Below are 24,536 nucleotides of genomic sequence, written 5' to 3'. Positions count from 1 at the left end.
ATTTGGCTTATTATAGTGTCCAAATCCTCTATTTTTTTTTTCTACTTATCTTCTGTCTGGTTGTTCTATCCAACAAAGATTGGGGTATTGAAGTCTAAAACTGTGATAGAACTGTCTGTTTTTTCTTTCATTTCTGTCAATTTTTGCTTCATATATTTTGATTGTTATTAGGTGTGTAAATGTTTATAATTGTTATACCTTCTTGCTCTATTGAAATTTCGATTAATGTATAATATTCTTTTTTGTCTCTTCTAACCATTTTTGTTTTAAAATATATATTGTCTGACATTAGTATGACCAAACCTGCTCTCTTTTGGTTACCATTTACATAGAATATTTTTCCATCCTTTTACTTTTAACCTATTTGTATATTTGGATCTAAAGTGAGTCTCTTGTAGACATCATATAGTTGGGTCTTTATTTTTAATCTATCCTGCCAATTTCTGTCTTCTGATTGGACAGTTTAATCCATTTAAATTTAAAGTGATTACTGATAAGGAGGTATTTACTTCTGTTATTTTCTACTTGTTTTCTCTATGCCTTATAGTTTTTATGTTCCTCATTTCCTGCTTACTGTTTTTTTTTTGTTTAGTTGATTTTTAAGTGAAACATTTAAATTCCTTTTACATTTCATTTTGTGTATGTTGTATAGTTATTTTTTGTAGTTACCATGGGAATTACACTTAACATCCTAAAGTTATAACACTCTAAGTTTATCCTAGCTTAACTTCAATAACATACAAAAACTCTGCTCTTTTAACATCTATCTATCTCCCACTCTCTCAATCACTGATGTCACAAAATTACACCTTTATACATTGTGTATCCATAAACCTAAATTAATAATTCTTTTAAATGCATTAGTCTGTTAAGTCATGTTAAAGACAACATTTGGACTTACAAAGTTACAATTATACTACCTTTTAGACTAATGATTTTTGAAAAAATGTCTCCTGAATCATGTACAAAGAATGAGAGCCTTGTCCTGATTTTGTATAAGGCCACAAGTAGTCACTTTTAATATTTATCCAATTGTGCAGCCATTTAGAATGCAGTATAACTCTGTTATTTGTATTTTGTCATAGCTCAATTGCATTTTGATCGTCTTTAAAATAAGAAACGCATTGCTAAGCTGTGGTCCCTTTGACTAGTGATTGTACAGACATTGCATAAGATCTGTTGTGTCAATCACATAGGGACTGAGCACTAAGGAAGGGAAAGAGAGACATCTTATTCTACACCAAGTACCTGGGAGATTGAGAAGGAGACGGTGTAGAAGTCACTCCCTTCATTGTTCTCAAAAAGAGGCCAAGCTCTTAAAAGGTGAGTCGAAAGACTTTCCCTTCTGTTTCTTTTTCATCAAGCAAGCTCAGGTTTGGGTACCCAATTGGTCCTTTTGAAAGAGTAAAGATGCTCTTCTGAAGCATCCCCATTGCATATGGAGTAAAAGCCAACTTTTCCTATACCCACTATCACCTATGGAGAGTATGCCAGGTGGCTCCCTCTTTTCTCAATATGCGGCATTCCAACTTGACTCAGCAGGGTAGAGAGCTGAGGTCTTTCCCTGAGTAACTAAACAATCTAACATTGTTGAGGAATCCCCCAAATGTGCCCTCTGTCTTCCCTTTTTTTCTACTATCCTTTAACTCCTCTCTTTCTTCCTATTTCTCCATAACTTCTTTCTTCTCTTTCCTTATCTCCTTTTCCCCAGCTGGTTCAATTCTTTCTCCTTCATATAATAAGTTTACTCTGTCCTGGAGTTTGCTAAGTAATACAAGGGAGAGGAAATGGATTATAATATTTTATTATTTTATTTAACACTAGGCATTTTGCAAAATACTTATAATTATCTCATTGAAATTCTCACCAGTAGGGTGAGTATTATTCTTCACTTTAATAGATCAGGCTCAGAGGAATAAACAATTCATAAAGCTAGTTCATAAAGCTTGTTGGTAACCAAGTTGTGAATTAATCTCATGTATTTAGTTAAAAATTTAATGTTCATTCTACCATATTTTATGGCCATGTAATTGTCATTATAACAATATTATTATAGTCATCAGATTTGGTATATTTGTCATGCATATTGAAATTTATAAAATGTTTTCAAATTGGTTTCTATTTCAGTTGCACTGTACTAATTAACACCTTGTTCAATTTTCTTCCAGGTCATTCTAAAAGCATATCTCAACATTCTGTCTTCAATTTTGGGCTCATACTCTTTCTCTCCCTCTCTCTTTCTTGTAAATAATAAAGTCTTCCCACTTTTGTCTACTGAATGGGGCCAGAAGCAATAACAGCACAGTAATAGTGAATAGCTTGAGCATCATTAGCAGCAGATTGTTTTCTAAATGCCACAACAACTTATTAAGAGGAATTGGAGCTCTTGGGAGAAATGGCTCAATCAACCTCTGGAGCATGGAGAATGCAAACGGATTTTAAGACACTCCATGCAAGAAAATAAGGATGTATTCAAAGACTGAGGTGTATCAAAATGACATGGGAGCCAAATTAAACAGCTTTCACTTGCCAACTTTGAGATAATTTGAGCATTATTTTTTAAAAAAATGATTAAAATTCTGCAACATATTGGGTAAAAATTATTTAATCCAGGGAGTGAAGTCAAAAAGATGGTGACATAGATTGTTAGTGACTTTGGCCCCCCACAAAAGAAGAACAACTAATAACTATTCAAGAACAAGACAAGACTGAGAGAAACTTAGAACATGGGGGTGAAGCTAAAGCATACCTCTATGCCACAGAGACCAAGACAGACTGCATTAGAAGGGTAAGAGAAGCTGCCACACATTGACCACCTTGACCTTCCTCCTGGCCAATGTAGCATCATGCAGAGAGTTCTCTCCTGAGCCTCTCATTCCTCCAGTGGGAAAATAGAACCCAGGGGGAAAACTGGTCCCAAGTCTTGAGGGGACTTTTTGGGAGCCCCTACCATGATCTTGCTCCACGGGGATTGCAAGGAATCTCCAGGGCTCAACCGCTGGGAGTCTGATTGTAACAGAGAAAGGAGCAGGGCTTGCAACAACTAGTAGGGGGATCTTGGCAGATTGAGTTCATACCTGCAGTGCCCAGATAGTAATCCTAACTAGCAGCTTCACTCATATGCATAACCAAGTTGGTGGTGCACTCTGGCCAGGGAACTTGGTGTGGTGCAGATATGTATGGTTTGGATCTTCAAATAAGAAGTTTTTCCAGCCCTAGAGCCTGGTTTGCCCAAGCCCAGGCAAGGAGCAGAGTCACAGCTCCATTCACTATGGAGAGTGTCAGGAGACAGAGACCATATCTGACAAGAAGAGTTGGTGAGAATAATTAGAAACCATGTGGCTCAGTGCTTTTGAGCAGAGTGGTGAGCAGACAGAACTTATTGGCCCAGAGCAAAGCCAGTACCAGGTATGGAGAGTTATCTTGCCAGGCATAAGCTGGAGGATTAATTTGCAACCAAGGTTGAAGATAGCTCCCAGACCCTCCCAACCTCAGAGGTTGAACAGTTGACTCACTCCCCAAATAGTACATATTTAGGCCCTGCCTGCTGAAGGATATTACTAGCAGATATGTCCAGAAACTAAACTAAGCTTACTGGTGAAGATCTGTCTCTGCCAAAGCAAACCTGTAAAGCTTGGAAGAAGAATCCAATTACTCAAATGTGCAGATACCAACATAAGGAATCAAGGATCATGAAAAACCAGATAAATATGACACAACCAAAGGAAACTAATAAAACTCTAATAACAGACCTTAAGGAAGTGGGGATCTATACACCATCAGACAAAATAATTCAGAATAATCTCCTTAAAATTTAGTGAGACACAAAAACAGCTAAAGGAAATTAGGAAAACAATGCATGGACAAAGTGAGAAGTTTGACACAGTAACAGAAACAATAAGAGAGAAAGAAAGAAAGAAAAGAAAGAAAGAAAGAAAGAAAGAAAGAAAGAAAGAAAGAAAGAAAGAAAGAAAGAAAGAAAGAAAGGAAGGAAGGAAGGAAGGAGGGAAGGAAGGAAAGAAGAAAGAAAGGAAGGAAGGAAGGAAGGGAGAAAGGGAGAAAGAAAGGAATCCTAACTTTAAAAAACACAATAACTGAACTGAAGAATTCACTATAGAGTTTCAAAAGCATACATGACCATGCAGAAGAAAGAATCAGCAAACTGGAGGATAGGACATTAGGAATTATCCAATCAGAGGAGCAAAAAGAAAAACGAATACAAAAAAGTTGAGAAAGTCTACAAGACTTATGGGACAAAATGAAAGGAAACATTATTTGCATATTGGGAATTTGAGAAGGAAAAATGAAAGAGAAATGGGCAGAAGGTATATTTAAAGAAATAATGGCTGAAAACTTCCCAATCCAGGGACAGAAATGGACATACAGATCCATGAGACCCAAAGGACCCCAAATAGGTTAAACCCAAATAGGGCTACATGGAAACACATTATAATTAAATTGTCAAAAGATAATGACAAAGAATTTTATTAAAAAAAATTTTTATTATTGGAGTATAATGGTTTTACAATGTTGTGTTAGTTTCTGTTGTACAACGAAGTGAATCAGCTATACGTATACATATATCCTCTTCCTCTTGGACACCCCTCTCACCCCCCATCCCATCCATCTAGGTCAATACAGAGAACCAAGCTGAGCTCCCTGTGCTGTACAGCAGATTCCTACTAGCTATCTATTTTATGCATGGTAGTGTATATATGCCAATCCTAATATCCCATTTGGACCCACCCCTCCCTTCCCCGCCCCGTGTCCACACGTCCATTCTCTACATCTATGTCTCTATTCTTCTCCTGCACCTAGGGTCATCAGTACCAATTTTTTTTTTCTTACATTCTATGTATATGTGATAGCATACGGTATTTGTTTTTCTCTTTCTGACTTACTTCACTCTGTATGAAAGACTCTAGGTCCATCCACCTCACTACAAATAACTCAATTTCATTTCTTTTTATGGCTGAGTAATATTCAACTGTATATATGTGCAACATGTTCTTTATCCATTCATCGGTTGATGGACATTTAGGTTTGTTCCATGTCCTGGCTATGGTAAATAGCACTGCAATGAAACTTGTGGTACATGACTTTTTTTGAATTATGGTTTTCTCAGGGTATACGCCCAGTAGTGGGATTGCTGGGTCAAATGGTAGTTCTAGTTTCAGTTTTCTAAGGAACCTCCATAATTTTCTCCATAGTGGTTGTATCAATTTACATTCCCACCAACAGGGCAAGAGGGTTCATTTTTCTCCACACCCTCTCCAGCATTTATTGTTTGTAGATTATTTGATGATGGCCATTCTGACTGGTGTGAGGTGACACCTCATTGTAGTTTTGATTTATATTTCTCTAACAGTGATGTTGAGCATCTTTTCATGTGCCTCTAAGCCATCTGTAGGTCTTCTTTAGAGAAATGTCTAGGTCTTCGGCCCATTTTTTTGACTGGGTTATTATTATTATTTTTTTTGATATTGAGCTTCATGGGCTGTTTGTATATTTTGGAGTTTAATCCTTTGTCCACTGCTTCATTTGCAAATATTTTCTCTCACCCTGCAGGTCGTCTTTTCATCTTGTGTATGGTTTCCTTTGCTGTGCAAATCTTTTAAGTTTAATTAGGTCTCATTTGTTTATTTTTGTTTTTATTTCCATTACGCTAGGAGGTGGATCAAAAAAGATTTGCTGTGATTTATGTCAAAGAGTGTTCTTCCTATGTTCTCCTCTAGGAGTTTTATAGTATCCAGTCTTACTTTTAGGTCTTTAATCCATTTTGAGTTTATTTTTGTGTATGGTGTTATGCAGTGTTCTAATTTCATTCTTTTACATGTAGCTGTCCAGTTTTCCCAGCACTGCTTATTGAAGAGACAGTCTTTTCTCCATTGTATATTCTTGCCTCCTTTGTCATAGATTAGGTGACCATAAGTGTGTGGGCTTAGCTCTGGGCTTTCTATCCTATACCATTGATCTATGTTTCTGTTTTTGTGCCAGTACCATACTGTCTTGATTACTATAGCTTTGTAGTATAGTCTGAAGTTAGGGAGCCTGATTCCTCCAGCTTCATTTTTCTTTCCCAAGATTGCTTTTGCTATTTGGGGTCTTTTGTGTTTCCATACACTTGTAAATTTTTTATTCTACTTATGTGAAAAATGCCATTGGCAATTTGATAGGGATTGCATTGAATCTGTAGATTGCTTTGGATAATATAGTCATTTTCACGGTATTGATTCTTCCAATCTAAGAAAATGGTATCTCTTTCTATCTGTTTATGTCATCTTTGATTTCTTTTATCATTGTTTTATAGTTTTCTGAGTACAGGTGTTTTGCCTCCGTAGGTAGGTTTATTCCTAGGTATCTTTTGTGTTGTTGTTGTTGCAATGGTAAATAGGATTGTTTCCTTAATTTCTGTTTCTGATCTTTCATTGTTAGTGTATAGGAATACAAGAGATTTCTGTGCGTTAATTTTGTACCCTGCAACTTTACCAAATTCATTGATGAGCTCTACTAGTTTTCTGGTGGAATCTTTAGGATTTTCTATGTATAATATCATGTCATCTGCAAACAGTGACAGTTTTACTTCTTCTTTTCCAATTTGGATTCCTTTCATTTCTTTTTCTTCTCTGATTGCCATGACTAGGGCTTCCAAAACTATGTTGAATAGAGTGGTGAGAGTGGACAACCTTGTCTTGTTCCTGATCTTAGAGGAAATGCTTTCAGTTTTTCACCTTTGAGAATGATGTTTGCTCTGGCTTTGTTATATATGGCCTTTATTATGTTGAGGTAGTTTCCCTCTATGCCTACTTTCTGGAAGGTTTTTATCATAAATGGGTGTTGAATTTTGTCAAAAGTTTTTCTGCATCTATTGAGAAGATCATATGGTTTTTATTCTTTTAATTTGTTAATATGGTGTATCACATTGATTGATTTGCATATATTGAAGAATCCTTGCATCCCTGGGATAAATCCCACTTGATCATGGTGTCTGATCCATTTAATGTGTTGTTGGATTCTGTTTGCTAACATTTTGTTGAGGATTTTACATGTATATTCATCTGTGATATTGCTCTGTAATTTTCTTTTTTGTGAATCTTTGTCTGGTTTTGGTATCCGGGTGATTGTGGCCTCATAGAATGAGTTTGAGAGTGTTCTTCCCTCTGCAATTTTTTGGAAGAGTTTGAAAAGGATGGGTGTTAGCTCTTCTCTAAATGTTTGATAGAACTCACCTGTGAAGTCATCTGGTCTTGGACTTTTGTTTGTTGGAAGATTTTTAATTACAGTTTAAATTTCATTCCTTGTGAATGGTCTGTTTATATTTTCTATTTCTTCCTGGTTCAGTCTTGGAAGGTTGCACTTTTCCAAGAATTTGTCCATTTCTTTGAGGTTGTCCATTTTATTGAAATATAGTTGTTTGTTGTAGTCTCTTATGATCCTTTGTATTTCTGTGGTGTTAGTTGTAATTTCTCCTTTTTCATTTCTAATTTTATTGATTTGAATCCTCTTTTTTTTCTTGATCTGGCTAAAGGTTTGTCAAGTTTGTTTATCTTCTCAAAGAAGCAACTTTTAGTTTTATTGATCTTTGCTATTTTCTTCACTTCTATTTCATTCATTTCTGGTCTGATCTTTATGATTCCTTTCCATCTGCCAACTTTGCATTTTCTGTTTTTGGTCTTTTTTTATAGTTGTTTTAGGTGTAAGGTCAGATTGTTTATTTGAGATGTTTCTTGTTTCTTGAGGTAGGATTGTGTTGCTATAAACTTCCTTCTTAGAACTGTTTTTGCTGTGTCCCATAGGTTTTGGGTTGTTGTGTTTTGTTGTCTTTTTTTTTCTAGGTATTTTTTTATTCCTCTTTGATTTCTTCAGTGATCCATTGGTTATTTAGGAGCATATTATTTAGCTTCCATTTGTTTGTGTTTTTTTACAGTTTTTTCCTGTAATTGATTTCTAATCTCATAGTGTTGTGGTCAGAAAAGATGCTTGATATGATTTCAGTTTTCTCAGATTTACTGAGGCTTGATTTGTGACCCAAGATGTGATCTATCATGGCGAATGTTCCATGTGCACTTGAGAAGAAAGTGTATTCTGCTGCTTTCAGGTGTAATGTACTATAAATATCAATTAATTCTATCTGGTCCATTGTGTCATTTAAAGCTTATGTTTCCTTATTTCTTTTCTGTCTGGATGATCTGTACATTGGTGTAAGTTGGGTGTTAAAGTCCGCCACTATGATTGTGTTACTGTCGACTTCCCCTTTTATGGCTGTTGAGCATTTGCCTTATGTATTGAGGTGTTCTTATGTTGGGTGCATAAATATTTACAATTGTTATATCTTCTTCTTGGATTGATCCCTTGATCATTATATAGTGTCCTTCCTTGTTGCTTGTAACAGTTTTTATTTTAAAGTCTACTTTATCTGATATGAATATTGCATCTCCAGCTTTCTTTTGATTTCCATTTGCATGGAGTATGTTTTTCCATCCTCTCTATTTCAGTCTGTATGTGTCCCTAGGTCTGAAGTGGGTCTCTTGTAGACAACATACATATGGGTCTTGTTTTAGTATCCATTCAGCCAGTCTATGTCTTTTGGTTGGAACATTTAATCTATTTACATTTAAGGTAATTATCGATACATATGTTCCTATTACAGTTTTCTTAATCGTTATGGGTTTGCATTTGTGGGCCTTTTCTTCTATTTTGTTTCCCACCTAGAGATGTTCCTTTAATATTTGTTGTAAAGCAGGTTTGGTGGTGCTGAATTCTGTTAGCTTTTGCTTGTCTGTAAAGCTTTTGATTTTTCCATCAAATCTGAATGAGATCCTTGCTGGGTAGAGTAATCTTGATTGTAGGTTTTTCTCTTTTATCACTGTAAATATACCTTGCTGCTTCTTTTTTGGCCTGAAGAATTTCTGCTGAAAAATTAGCTGATAACTTTATGGGTGTTCCCTTGTATGTTATTTGTTGCTTTTCCCTTGCTGCTTATAATATTTTTTGTTTGATTTTAATTTTTGTTTGTTTGATTAATATGTGTCTCAAAATGTTTCTCCTTGGGTTTATCCTATATGGGACTCTCTGCCCTTCCTGAACTTGGGTGGCTATTTCCTTTCCCATGTCAGGGAAGATTTTCACTATAATCTCTTCAAATATTTTCTCAGACACTTTCTCATTCTCTTCTTCTGAGACCCCTATAATTCAAATGTTGATGCATTTAGTGTTGTCCCAGAGGTCCCTGAGGCTGTCCTCATTTCTTTTCATTCTTTTTTCTTTATTCTGCTCCTCAGCAGTTATTTCCACCAGTCTATCTTTCAGCTCACTTATTGGTTCTTCTGTCTCAGTTATTCTGCTATTGATTCCTTCTAGTGTATGTGTATTTTTCATTTCATTTATTATGCTGTTCATCACTGTTTGTTCTTTTGTTCTTCTAGGTCCTTGTTAAATATTTCTTGTATTTTCCCAATCTGTGCCTCCATTCTATTTCCAAGATTTTGGATCATCTTTACTATCATTACTCTGAAATCTTTTTCAGTTAGGTTGCCTATTTCCTCTTCATTTATTTGGTCTTGTAGGTTTTTACCTTGTTCCTTCATCTGTAACATATATTTTTGTCATTTCATTTTTTTTGATGGGTGGGGCTGCATTCCTGTCTTGCTGATTGTTTGGCATCCAGCACTGGAGTTTGCAGCCAGTTGGGTGGAGCTGGGCCTTGGGCCAAGATGGGGAACTCCACAAGAGCTCACACCGATTAATATTCCCTGGGGTCTGAGGTTCTCTGGTAGTTCAGTTGTTTGGACTCAGCGCTCCAACCACAAGAGCTCAGGCCCAACCCCCAGCCTGGGAACCAAGACTCTGCAAGCCATGCAGAGTGGCAAAAAAAGAAAAAGGCAACAAACAAAAAAGAGCAGAACAACAAAGAATAAAAAATAAAATAAAATAAAATAAATAAAATAAAATTAGAAAAATAAAATATATATTAGAAAAAATAAAAATGAAACCACAACCACAAAACAAAACAGAACCACAGGACTTCCCTGGTGGTGCAGTGGTTAAGAATCCACCTGTCAATTCAGTGGACATGGGTTCGAGCCCTGGTCCAGGAAGATCTCACATGCCACAGAGCAACTAAGCCCATGCGTCCCAACTACTGAGCCTGTGCTCTAGAGCCCATAAGCCACAACTACTGAAGTCCGCATGCCTGGAGCCTGTGCTCCACAACAAGAGAAGCCACTGCAATGAGAAGCCAGCACACCGCAATGAAGAGTATCTCCCATTCGCCACAACTAGAGAAAGACCGTGCACAGCAACAAAGACCCAAAGCAGCCAAAAATAAGTAAGTAAGTAAGTAAATAAATAAATTTATACAAAAAGAAAAAAAAAACAGAACCACAACAACACAAAATAAAAACTAAAAATAAAATAAAAAAATGAATAATAAAAAAATAAAATAAAAAAATAAGAAGGCTGGAAGAGGCTTTGAGGGAGGATGCAGCTCAGGCCTGGGGCCCACACGGCTGGAAAAGGCCTTAGTGAAGGCAGATGTTGGGCCTAGGAACAGGACCTGCACAGCCAGAATAGGCCTTGGCAGAGGGGGAAGGGCTCAGTCCAGGGTCCCACATGGCTGGAGGGGGCTCCTGGGGGGGTTCAGGCCCAGGACCTGAATAGGCTTGCCAGAGCCTAAGGGGGCAGGGAGATGTTGGCCATGTACCCCTCTGATCTGCTGATCCCCCAAAGGTCCATCTCCATCCCCATGTATCCCCATGCCATGATTGTTCCCCTCTGAGCATGGGAACGTCTCCTCTCTCCTAACCCCCCTCAAGGACACTGGTCCCATCCACCTACACTTTTCTTACCCCTCCTTCCCTCCCACATCCTACCTGGTCACACGGGGATTCCTTCCATCTCCTTAGGTGTCCAAAGTCCCCACCAGTGCCTAGTAGATGGCCTACTTGTGAGGAGATGCTAACTCCACATCCTCCTACTCCACCATCTTGACTCCACCCCAATGACAAAGAATTTTAAAAGCAGCAAGTGAAAAGAGAGAAGTTACATGCAAGGTATCTCTGATAATATTATTTAACAGAAAAAGTTCAGGCCAGGAGAGATTGGGATGACATATTCAAAATATTGAAAGAAAATTTCTTCAATCAAGAATACTATACCTGGTAAAGCTCTCCTTCAGAAATGAAGGCGAGATAAAGACTTCTTTGAACAAGCAAAAGCTGAGAGAGTTCATTACCACTAAACCTGCCTTACAAGAAATGCAAAAGGGACTTCTTTGAGTGGAAGTATAAATCAACACTAATTAACATCATAAAATATTAAAAGGTAGTGTAAAACTTACTGGTAATATTCAATATATAGTCAAAGTTAGATTCTGTAATTTGGTAATGATGGTGCATAGTTCACTTAAAACTATAGGTTAAAAGTTTTAAAAATAAGCATAGTGAAAATAACCATAGCTACAATTATCTGTTATTAGTTACACAATATAAAAAATATGTAAATTGTAACAGGGATAATCAAAATATGAAGGGGAGGAGAAGTAAAAGTGTAAAGCTTAGAAATTCTATTGACGATAAATTGTTACCAGCTTAAAATATGTGTTATAAGTTTAAGATGTTTTATGAATACCTCCTGGTAACTACAAAGGAAAAGCCTGTAGCAATTACACAAAAGAACATGATATAGAAATCAAGACATACTGAAAACAAAAGACATCAAAGCATTAAAAAAAAGCAGGATAAGAAACAAGGAACAATGAACCTACAGAACAGCCAGAAAACAATCTCCAAAATGGCAATAGTAAATCCTTAGTTATAAATACTTAGTTTAAACATAAACAGGTTAAATTCTCCAATCCAAACACATAGACTGGGTTAATGGATTAAAATGAAGAAGATCCAACAGTATGCTGCCTACAAGAGACTCACTTTAGCCTTAAAGACACACATAGTGTGAGAGTGAAGCAATGAAAAAAGTCATTTCAAGCAAATGGTAACCAAAACAAAAAAAAAAAAAAAAAAAAAAAAACCCAAGAAACAAAACCAAACAAAAAAAAGCTATACTTAGACCAAATAGACTTTAAACTAAAAATTGTAAAAAGTGACAAAGTTATTATATAATGATAAAGAGGTCAATTCATGAAGAAGATATAACAATTATAAACATTTATGTGCCCAACATTCAAGCACCTAAATATGTAAAGCCAAAACAAACAGAGCTAAAAGGAGAAACAAATAGTAATACGATAATTGTCCAGGACTTAATATCCCATTTTCAACAATGGATAGATCACCCAGACAGAGAATTAGTTAAGAAATGGTGGATTTAAACAACACTATAGACCTATGGACCTAACAGACACATATAAAACATTCTATCCAACAACAGCAGAATACCCATTCTTCTCAAGGACACATGGAACATTTAATAGGACAGACCATATGTAAGGCCACAAAACAAGTCTTAGCAAATTCTAGAAGTTTGAAATCACACCTGGTATCTTCCTGGACCACGATGGCATAAAACTAGAACTCAACAGTAAGAGAAAAACTGGAAATTCATGAACACATAGAAATTAAATGCTCCTACACAACCAATGGATCAAAGAAGAAACTGAAAGAGAAATCAAAAAGTTTTTTGAGAAAAACAAAAATGGAACCCCAATATACCAGAATTTGTGCAATGCACTAAAGCAGTTCTAAGAGAAGTTTATAGCAATACATACCTAATTAAGAACCAAGAAAAGTCCCAAATAAACAATCTAACTCTACGCCTTAAGTAACTAGAAAAGCAGAACAAACTGAGCTGAAATTAGAAAAGGAAATAAATAATAAAGATCAGACATAAATAAATGAAATAGAGAACAGAAAAACAATAGAAAGATTAATCAAACTAAGAATAGATTCTTTTAAAAGATAAAAATTTGATGAATCCTTAGACTAACCAAGGAATAAAGGAAGGACCCAAATCATCAAAATTATAAATAAAAAGGAGACATTACAACAGATACCACAAAATTCAAAGGATCATAACATGCCTCTATGAGAAACTATATGCCAACAAACTACACAATCTATAGAAATTGAAAAAAAAAGTTCTCAGAGACAAAAATCTTACCAAGGTTGAATCAGGAAGAAATAGAGAATCTGAATAGACAAATTAATGGTAAGGAGATTGAATCAGTAATCAAAATTCTCCAAATAAAGAAATGCCCAGGATCAGGTAGTTTCACTGATTAATTTCACCAAGCATAAAGAATTAACACAAATACTTCCAAAAACTGAAGAGGGGTGAACACTCCCAAACACATTTTACAAAGCCAGCATTATCCTGATACCAAAACCAGAAAAGGACACTACTAGAAAATAAAACTACAGGCCATATTCCTGATGAATATAGATGAAAAATTCTCAGTAAAATACTAGCAAATCAAATTCAGCAACACATTAAAATGATCATGTACCATGGTCAAGTTGGATATATCCCTGCAATGAAAGGGTGTTTCAACATACACAAATCAATCAATGTGATACATCATATAATAGAATGAAAGAGTAGAATTATATGATCATCTCAAGAAATGAAGAAAAAGCATTTGACAAAATTCAACATCCATTTAAGATAAAAACTCAATAATTTAGACGTAGAAAAAGCATATATCAACATAATAAAGGCCATATATGAGAAACCCACAGCTAACATCATAATCAATGGCTAAAGATTGAGAGCTTTTTCTCTAAGTTTAAGAACAAGTCAAGGGTGCCCACTCTCATTATTTCTATTCAACATACCAATATTGCCTGATTGCTCTGGAAGTCCCAGTCAGAACAATCAGGCAAGGAAAAAAAAGAAAAGGAATCCAATTTGGAATTGCATTGCAGTCCTTTTCTCTTTTTAGGTCTGTTACTATTTGCTTTATATATTTAGGTGTTCCTATACTGATTACATAAATATTTACAAGTGTTAAATCTTCTTGTTGGATTCACCCTTTTATTATTAGGTAATGTTCTTCTTTGTCTCTTATTACAGTCTTTGTTTTAAAGTTTATTTTTTTTTCTGATATACTAGTTTTGTTTTGGCTTCCATTTTCATGGAACATCTTTTTCCATCCCTTCACTTTCAGTCTGTGTTTTTCTTATATTAAAAGTGAGCCTTTTGTAGACAGCATATAGATGGGTCTTGTATTTTTATTTATTTAGCCATGCTATTTCTTTTGATTGGAGAATTTAATCCATTTATTTTTAAAGTAATTATGTATAGGTTTGTGCTTATTGACATTTTGTTAACTGTTTTCTGGCTATTTTTGTAATCCCTCTCTTTTGCTTTCTCCTTCTTTTGCTGTCTTCCTTTGTGGTTTGATGACTTTCTTTAGTGTTATGTTTATGTTCATTTCTCTTTATTTTTTGTGTATTTACTATAGGTTTTGGCTTTGTGGTTACCATGAGGCTTACATATAACAACTTCTTATATCTATAACAATCTTTTAAGTTGATAATTTAAATTTTATCCCATTGTAAAGCTCAACGTTATTACTCCCCCTTCCTTTACATTTTGTTTTTGATGTCACATTTTACATCTTTTAATCTTGTTTTTCCCTTAACTAATTATTGTATTCTTAGTTATTTTTACTATATTTTTCTTTTAACCTTCCAACTAGTCTTTTAAATGATTAATCCACTACCTTTACTATATATTTACCTTTCTAGTTAGATTTATTCTTTCATATATGTTCACGTTACTAATTATCATCCTATCTTTTCAGCTTAAAGAAATCCCTTAAACATTTCTTATAACACTGGTTTAGTGGTGAACTCCTTTAGCCTTTGCTTCTGTGGAAAACTCTTTATCTCTCCTCCACTTCCAAATGATAACTTGCTTGGTGGAGTATTCTTGGTTGATTTTTTTTTTCCTTTCAGTACTTCAAATATATCATAACACTCCCTTATGGCCTGCAGAGTTTCTACTGAAAAATTTGCTGATATTCTCATGGGAGTTCCCTTGTATGTAAATTTTTTATCTTGCTACTTTTAAGATCCCTTGTCTTTAAATTTTGACATTTTAATTATAATGTGTCTTTGTGTGGATCTCTTTTAGGTTTCTCTTATTTAGAAATTTCTGCGCTTTCTGGACCTGGATGTCTGTTTCCCCAGGTTAGGAAAGTTTTCAGCAATCATTTATTCACATAGGATTTCTTCTGCTTTCTCTCTTTCTTCTCCTTCTGGGAGCACTGTTATGTGAATGTTAGTCCATTTGATGTTGTCCCATAAGTCCTTTAAGCTATCTTCACTTTTTAAAACAACTCTTATTTCTTTTTATTGCTTTGTGTGGATAAGTTCCACTGCCTTGTCTTCAAGTTGACTGGTCCTTTCTTCTGCTTCATCTAGCCTGCTGTTGAAGTGTTCTAGTCTGTTTTTCAGTGTAGTTATTGTATTCTTCAGCTCTGTTACTACTATTTAGTACTTTGTTATATTTTCTATCTCTTTATTTAAGTTTTCATTGTGTTCATTCATTCTTCTCCCCCATTCAGTGAGCATCTTTGTGACCATTACTTTGAGCTCTTTATCAGGTGAATTACTTATCTCCATTTCATTATTTTTTCTATGTTTTATTTTCTTCTTTAATTTGCAACATATTCCTGTTTCTTCATTTTTCTTGACTCTTTGTGTTGATTTCTATCCAGTAGATAAAACAACTACCTCTTCCATTCTTGAAGGAGTGTCCTATGTAGGAGATAAACTTTGTCATTCAACTCTGCCCTAACTCTTGCTTGTCTCTCAAACTTTTGTGCTTTTCCATATAAACTACTATATTTTTAATATCTCCCAGTAGTTGAGGGTGTGCCAAAACCAGTCAGTGTGCCAAAGGGGAGGATCTCGGCACCTAGTTTCAGGCTGCCTGGAAGCCAGACCCTGAGATATCAGCTTTTAAAATATGCAAATATATACAATCCTGTGCAACTTCAAGTATAAGCCCTGTGGCCCACAAGAACTCAGCAATTTTGAGCTGTCCCCTGAGTGGCAGTTACAAAAATTGAGGCTCCAGATGAGTGTATAAGTTCTTCTCTGTGTTATACTAGTGAGCTAGAACAAGGCAGAGAGAGAACACGAAGATGGCGTTCAGAGCCTACATTCCTTGAGTACCTCTGTAGACCACTAAATGTATGCCAAAGCCCGCTTCTTAGAGGGCCAAACCTCCACAGCAAGCAAAGAGGCTTCCTTCACAGAAAGATTGGGGAGTGTGCCTCAGTCCACTCTTTGTGCAGTACCTTGGGGTTGGTAGCCTTCCAAGAACTATCTCTCTGATCGCCACAGTCCTGTAGGACTGAGGAATGCAAGCCACACTGTCACCAGAGCTAGGTGACCAAAGGGCATCCTCTGGGCATCAGCTGTACAAACCAGGGCACCAGATATTAAAACCAGGGCACCAGACACATGTCCCCTTCAGGAGACACTGTTGATCTGAAAAGCAGCAGAGGGTGAACATGAAGAAAGTGTCTGAACTACAAGGTCTCTGGGAAATATTACAGTCAGCCCCAAGATGCATGTTTAATCAGAATCCTGTCCCTCAGGATGCAGTCATGATTAGCTAATAGGCCTCCTTCAAAGAAAGACAGGTCCTGAGTCTGTTGTCTCTTTCTGTGCCCTGGAAGTGTTTAAGAACTCAGTCCTCTGGGACCCACTAGCCACCAAAGCCAGGCAATGTAGAGGTGTGCCCTGGCATCAGTCACAAAAATTGAAGCACCAGAGAGGGGGCTGAGCTTTCTGGGTGACTCTGATTATTACAGTCCATGGGACGAGGAACAAGCTCCCCTTGCCTCCAGAGCCAGACAATCAAGCTGTGTCTTCTAGGCATCAGTCACAAAAATTGGGGCATCAGATTCATATAAAAGCTCCCTTCTGGGAGATACTGGTATTATGGGGGACACAAAAGGGAGAGTGCAAAGATGACATCTGTCAGTCTCCATCCTCAGAGAATGTTCCAGCATGTTCCTAGATGTGTTTGCTACATTAGGAGCCTGCCCATCGGGCTGATGCTTTATATAAGTAGGTGGGCCTCCTTCACTTTAAGTCTGAGTACAGTTGGCTACCTCTAAGCTGGACCCTGGGCAGATGAGGTTGAGTGTGTGAGCCCTTTAAGAGCTGTTTCTCAATTTGCTAGAGTCTTGTGTATCTGGGGTGTGAGTCCTATTGGTTTTCAAAGCTAGATATTTTGGGGGCTCATCTCTCATGTGTATGTCTTAAAAGGTGGGATACTTGAAGTGGGGTTCAAATCCTTCACTCCTCAGGGAGAAGCTCTGGGTTTTGAGTTCCTTCCCATTTGAGTGATGGCACAATAGGATTCGGGTTTATTTTGTTCCAGTCTCTCCTCCCACTTTGATTGTTTTAGTTCTCACTTGTCCAATGTGTAGTCATCACTCAAGCAGGCTTTAAGGTTTTTTTAAGAGGAAATTTTTCCATATGCACCTGGAGACTCAGTGTGTCCCTGAGAGGAGGTGAGTTCAGAATCTTCTTATGTTGCCATCTTGAACTGGAATCATTGATTTTTTTCTATTGTTTTCATGTTTTCAAATCCATTGATTTCTGCTTTATTTTTGTCTTTTCTCCATTTGCCTATGCATAAATTTCTTTCTCTAGTTTTCTAAGATGGAGGCTTACATTATTAATATTTGATCTTTCTTCTTTTATAATATCTGCATTTAATGCTATAATTTTCATCTAAGCACTGCTTTTGCTGCATTCTACAAATTTTGATAAGTTGTATTTTAATTTTCATTTAGTTCAAAATGTATTATAAATTTCTCTTGAGACTTTGGTCTCCCATGTGTTAAATTATAATGTATCATTTAATTCCTAAATACTTAGGGACGCCCCAGGTCTCTGTTATTAACTTCAGTTTAATGTTATTGTAACCTGATAACATACCCTGTATTACTTCCAATTTAAAAAATTTCTTGAGTTGTGTTTTAGGGTCCAGAATATTGTCTATATTGATAAAAGTTTCATGTGAGCTTAAGAAGAATGTGTATTCTGCTGCTGCTGGATGGACTTTTATATAAATGTCATTAGTTCAAGTTGACTGATAGTGCTTTTTAGGTCAACTATTTCCATACTCATTTTCTGCCTGTTGGATCTATCAATTACTGAAAGATGAGTATTGAAGTCTTCAGCTCTTATAGTAGATTTTTCTACTTTACTCTATATTCCTATATGTTTGCCTCACATATTTTGATGTGCTCTTGTTAGCTATATCAACAGTAAGGATTGTTTTATATTTTGGAGACATGCCTCCATTATCATAATGTAATGCTTTTCTTAATGCTTGATAAGTTTCCTCATTCTGGTTTGTTTTATCTGAAATTAAGACAGCTACTCCAGCTCTTTTGCTTAGTGTTAACAAGGCATATCTTTCCTCATCTCTTATTTTAACCTATCTGAATTGTTATATTTAATATGGGTTTCTTGTAGATAACACATAGGTAGGTCATTTTTTCTTTCTATTCACTCTAATTATTGATAGAGATGGGTTAATATCAATCCATTGTTTGCAATTTTTGTTTGTTGTATTTGTTCTTTGTTTATTTCCCCTTCTTTTTTTGAATTCTCAGATTCTTTAATTGACCATTCTATAATATATCATTCCATCTCACCTTCCCTCTTAGCATATCAATTATACATTTAATAAAAATTTCTTGGTTGCTCTAGTTTTAAGTAATGTAAATTTTCCTTCAAACACCATCCCACTTTACATGTAGTGCAGTTACCTTATAAAAGGATATTCCCAATTCTTCTCTTCTATCTTTATGATACTGTTGTCATTCTTTTCACTTATCTATATGTTATAAACACCTAGTACATTATTACTATTACTTTAAGCAGTTATCTTTTAGATCAATTAAAAATGAGAAAAAAGATCTTATCCTCTTTCATTTTTCCTCCTCCCTCATTAATCTTTTTCTCCTTGAATTATTTCTTTAACGTTTCTTACAAGACATGTCTGTTGATAATAAATTAGTTTTTTTTTTTTTTGTCTATAAAAGTCTCTATTTCCTCTTCAATTCTGACAGAAAATTTTGCTGACTATAAATTCAGGCTGGGAAATTGCTGTTTTTCAAAATGTAAACATTTTACTCTACTCTTTTTGTATGGTTTCTGACAAGAAGTTTAGTATCATCCTTTTCCTTGTTCCTCTATAGGTAAAGTTGATTTCCCCCCTCTGGATTCTCTAGCTACCTAGGTATAGCTCTTCTTTGGAATTTATCCTTGTGGTGTAGTATTTTTCTGGGCTCCCTGTTTATGTAGTTTGATGTCATTAATTTAGAAAACTTCTTGGCCTTTTTTATTTCAAATATTTCTTCTGCTTTGTTATCTTTTTCTCCTACTTCTAATATTCCAATTACTTGTATTTTACACATTTTGAAATTGTCACAGTTTTGGGATGTTCTGTTCTATTTGTTGTTGTTGTTTTGCTTTGTTCTGTTAATTGTTAATTTTTTTCCTCTTTGTATTTCATTCTGACAACTTTCTCTTTACCTACCTTCAAGTTACTGATTCCTTTCTTGTTTGTGTTCAGTCTAGTGATATGCCCATCAAAAGTATTCTTCATTTCTTTTGTAGTGTCTTTGAACATTTCTGGCCAATTCATTTTAGAATGTTCATCTCTCACCTACATTCCATTCTTTCTTGTATGTTTTCTACTTTTTTTCACCAGAGCTATTTACATATTAATCACATGTGTTTTGAATTCCCTGTTTGATAATTCTAACACCTTTTTCATAGCTGTGTCTGGTTCTGATGCTTGCTTTTTTTCTTCAGATTGTGTTTTTTCTTTCCTTTTGGTATGCCTTGGAACGTTTTGTTGAAAGCTGAACATGTTGCATCAGGTACTGGAAACTGAGGTAAGTAGATCTTTAGTGTGAGGATTTATGTTAATCTGGCTAAGATTCAGGCTGTGTTTAATGTTTATTGTAGCTACAAATGTTGGAGGCTTCCAAGTCTTTGAGCTTTCTGATTTTGTCTCCTATTTTGACTTTGGGTTTTTCTAAGTATTCCTCTTTGCAGCAAGTCTTCATTTCACAGTTTTTTTCAGCTGTAAACCTCTATTATATTGAAGTTCCATTGGTGTGGTAGAAATATGTAAGGGAGGGGAAACATTCTATAATTTTATAATTAAGTATCAATCTTTCATTGGGCTTGTGTCTCTAGACTGTGAGTGTTCAGAAGTGTTTCTCTACTTGTATAGATTGTTTCTCTCCTCTTAGGTGACTGAGGAGGGAGCAGAGCTCTTCTCTAGCTGGGATAATGCTCTGTTAAAGTCATTTCTTACAGATAGTAGATCTTTGTTATGGAGAATGTTCTGGGTGTATTTCACAGTGATTATTCCTTCTCTTCCCCCTATCAGAGCCAGGAGCGTTTCTTTCTCTGAGCTTCATTGTGAGAACTTATCAGGTTTACTGCAGGTAAACTGTGTAAATGTGAGGATATTCCTAAGAATGTGGCCTGAAGAATTTCTCCCTCTCAAGTTAGCCCATTCTCAGCCTACAGATATAAGTCAAAATTACCATTTAAATGTTCCTATTAACTTATGGCACCTGTAGCTTCTCTTCCTCCTTGCTATTAGGCAACTCTTGGCTGTGACTGTTTGTATTTGCCTGTCTCAAGGCTTTGTGGTCATGATTTGTCTTAAGACATTTGTTCTCTAATGACTACAGGGAAAGTTATCAATTTTCAGTTTGCTTAGCTTTCTCTTGGTGTAAAGATAAGAGTGATAACTTCTCAGGTCGTCACATGTTACATCTAAAACTGGAAAATAAAAGCTGACATTAAAAAGAAAAGTATAGAAATGTTTTTAAAAATTGCAAAATGCAAATACAAGGCTATCCACATTTACATCATCTATATTAAACCACTATGAAAATTTTGGCATATTTTCTTCCTGCCTTTTTTTCCCTATAGTCTCAAAATTAGTATTATTTTTCAAAATAACACCTCCTAATTTTAAATAAATAAAATTTGCAAAAAGTTAAAAACAAAACAATAAATCACTTCTAATTTTATCATCTATACATAATATTAGTATTATGTTTTCTAAACATTTCCTAGACATATATGTAGAGATAGAATGATAGATAAGATGTTTTGATGTAAGTAAAATTGTATTCTTTGGATGAAATGGGATAAGTTAAGGCTATATTCTTCTTAAACTCTTGATCTCTGCTTTATCTTAAGATACTTTGATATTTACAGTACAAGCATTTTCTCCATCTTAGGGTGAGATGCATTCTCTTCCCATGAGGAAATCCTCTGACTTTGCTTTTCCCCCCAAGTGGTTGTGTATCTCTTAGGACTTGGTCCTGATGGTCACATCCATTTTATGCCATTCATATCCATTAGCTATTTTTGGCAACACTCAGGGCAAAAGAAAAAAAAAATGTGGGCATATGACTAAGATTGCTTCTCTCCAGAGTTTAAGGCACTTGTGAACAAATGCAGATTTTTTTTTTAATTCTTTCTTTCTTTCTTTATTTTTGGCTGTGTTGGGTCTTCATTTCTGTGCAAGGGTTCTCTCCAGTTGTGCTGAGTGGGGGCCACTCTTCATCGCAGTGCGCGGGCCTGTCACCGTCATGGCCTCTCATTAAGGAGCATGGCTCCAGACGCGAAGGCTCAGTAGTTGTGGCGCATGGGCTTAGTTGCTCTGCGGCATGTGGGATCTTCCCAGACCAGGGCTCGAACCCATGTCCCCTGCATCTGCAGGCAGACTCTCAACCACTGCACCACCAGGGAAGCCCCACAGATTTTTTTCCCAGTTTATCTTGATGGTAAGTGTTGTTGGTCAAGCTGTGCTTCATATCAAAGTCTTCTATTTTTGCCTTTGGCCCCCTATTTTTAAAGGTTGTTGCTTTAAGTTATATTCTATTTTTTTTGATGTTGTTTTTGATGGTAAATCATTGGTATTCTTTCAGTACTTTTTTTGTTTTGTTTTGCTTATTTTGCTAATTATTAGGAGAGGTAAATTCTCTGAAGTTTTAATCCATTATGTCAAACCAATGTTCTGTTTTCCCCCATTATAATCAGCAGTTCACTTAGTAAAATGTTTTTCAAATTTATTTACTCATCATGGGGTTTTGTTCTCACCTTTTCGATATGTGTTCACTTTTATTTTTGCTTCGATAAAAATAAAATACTTTCAGTTTTATTTTTAAAATAAAATACTTTGATTTTAATTTAAAATATATATATAGAGAGAGACTTGTTTTCTGGCCTAACATCTGGTCTGTCTTGAAGAATGTGTACTATGAAAGAATGAGTATTCTGCTATTGCTGGGTGAAGTGTTCTATATATATATATGTATATATATATATATATATATATATATTTATTTATTTATATTTATATTATATTACATTATGCTAACTGGTTTACAGGATTGTTCAAGTCTTCTATTTTCTTACTGATCTTCATCTATTTGTTCTATCCATTAGTACAAGTGGGGTATTAAAGTATGCTACCATTATCGTAGAATTGTTCATTTCTCCCTTTCAACTATGTCAATATTTGCATCATATGTTTTGGACTTTGTTGTTTGTTGAATATATGTTTATAATTGTTTTATTTTATCAAAATATGTCTTTTTTTTCTCTTGTAACACATTTTGATTTAAATTTTATTTTGTCTGATATTATACGGATACTCCAATTCCGTTACAACTTGTATAAAGTACCTTTAACTTTCAATGTATTTGTGATGTAAAAAGACTCTCTTGTAGGCATCATAGAGTTGCATCATTTTTTTTATTCCATTCTGCCAATATTTGTCTTTTGATTGGGGATTTTAATCCATTTACATTTAACGAATTACTGATCAGTAATGACTTACTTTTGCCATTTTGCTATTTGTTTTCTGTATGTCTTGTATCTTTTTATTCCTCATTTCACCACATTTTTGGGTCGAATTTGTTTTTTGTTTTGTACCATTTTGCTTTTTCTTATTTTATTTTTGTATATCTTTCAGATATTTTCTTAGAGTTTAAAAAGATTATAATTTACATTATAAAAATATAAATTAATACCAACTTAGTTTTAATAAACATTAAAACTCTGCCCCTATATATCTCCACCCCTCCTTTATTTTATTGTTATCACAAATTACATCTTTATATATTATGTGTGTATTTATAGTGATTTATACATATTTATTAATACATTGGTTTTTAAGTGATGTAAGAAATAAAAGGGGAGCTGCAATCCAAAAATACAGTAATAATGACTTTTATATTTACTCATGTAGTTGCCTTTATTGGAGTGCCTTATTTCTTTACATAGCTTTGTGTCTGGTGCTCTTTTATCTCATCCTGAAGGACTGCCTTTGGTATTCCTAGAAGAATAGGTTTAGTAGTGATAAACTCCATTAACTTTTGTTTACCTGAGAATATCTAAATTTCTCCTTCATTTTTGAAGGATAGGTTTTCCTGATATAGAATTTTTGATTAATGGTATTTTTTTCTTCAGAACCTTAAATATATCATTCTATACCCTTTTAGCCTCCATAGTTCTGATGATAAATCAGCTATAAATCTTATTAAGGATCCCTTGTACATGACAAGTTGCTTTTCCCTTGTGGTTTTCTTTTGTCTTTGTCTTTTGACAGTTTCATTATAATGAGTTTTGATGTGGATTTATTTGGTTGCATCTTAGAGTTTATTGAGATTCTTTGATTTGTAGATTCATGTAGTCCATTAAGTTTGGGAAATTTGAAGCCATTCTCTCTTCAAATATTCTTTCTTCCCCTATTCTCTTTCTCCCCTATTCTTGGATCCCCATATTTCTTACATTGTACACTTGATAATGTATAATAGTCCTTCCAACTCTACCACTTATCTAAATTATTTTTTAAAATTTCTTCTCCTCAGATTAGATAATTTAAATTGCCTTATCTTCAAGCTTGCTGATTCTTTCTTCTGTGTGTTCAAGTCTATTGTTTAACCCCTCTAGTGAAGTTTTCATTTTGGTTATTTTGTTGTTGTTAGTTTTTTGACTCCATGGTTTGTATGTGCTTCCTTTTTGTATTTTTTAGATTTTAATTGATATTCTTATTTTGTTCATGCATTATTTTCCTGATTTCCTTTAGTCCTCTTCCCATGATTTCCCTTAGCTCTGTAAGCATATTTAAGACAGTTGCTTTAGAGTCTTTCTGTAGTAGGTCCAGTTTCCTCTAGGATTTTCTTCAAGGTTTCCTCAAGGATGGTTTCTGTTGATTTATTTAATTTTCCTGTGAATGAGCCATATTTCCCAGATTCTTTGTAAATTTTTATTGTCTTTGAATATTACAATGTACGAATTCTGGAAATCAGATTATCCCCATCTCTGTTCTGACAGCTCACTGGTCCAGTGACCTGACAGAGGTTCCCTAAAATACATAAAGTCAAAAATAGAAAAAAAAAAAAAAAACACTCTCTCAGTCTTTGCAGCTTGGCTCTGAGCTGGAGAACTACTTCAATCCTATGCCACCTATGACTTTCCCTTAGCCATCAGTTTCTACTT

Source organism: Balaenoptera musculus, chromosome 7 (assembly GCF_009873245.2).
Source record: "Balaenoptera musculus isolate JJ_BM4_2016_0621 chromosome 7, mBalMus1.pri.v3, whole genome shotgun sequence".
In the NCBI taxonomy this organism is placed as follows: Eukaryota; Metazoa; Chordata; class Mammalia; order Artiodactyla; family Balaenopteridae; genus Balaenoptera; species Balaenoptera musculus.
The sequence above is the reverse complement of the archived record's forward strand: the minus strand, read 5'-3'. Positions refer to the sequence as shown.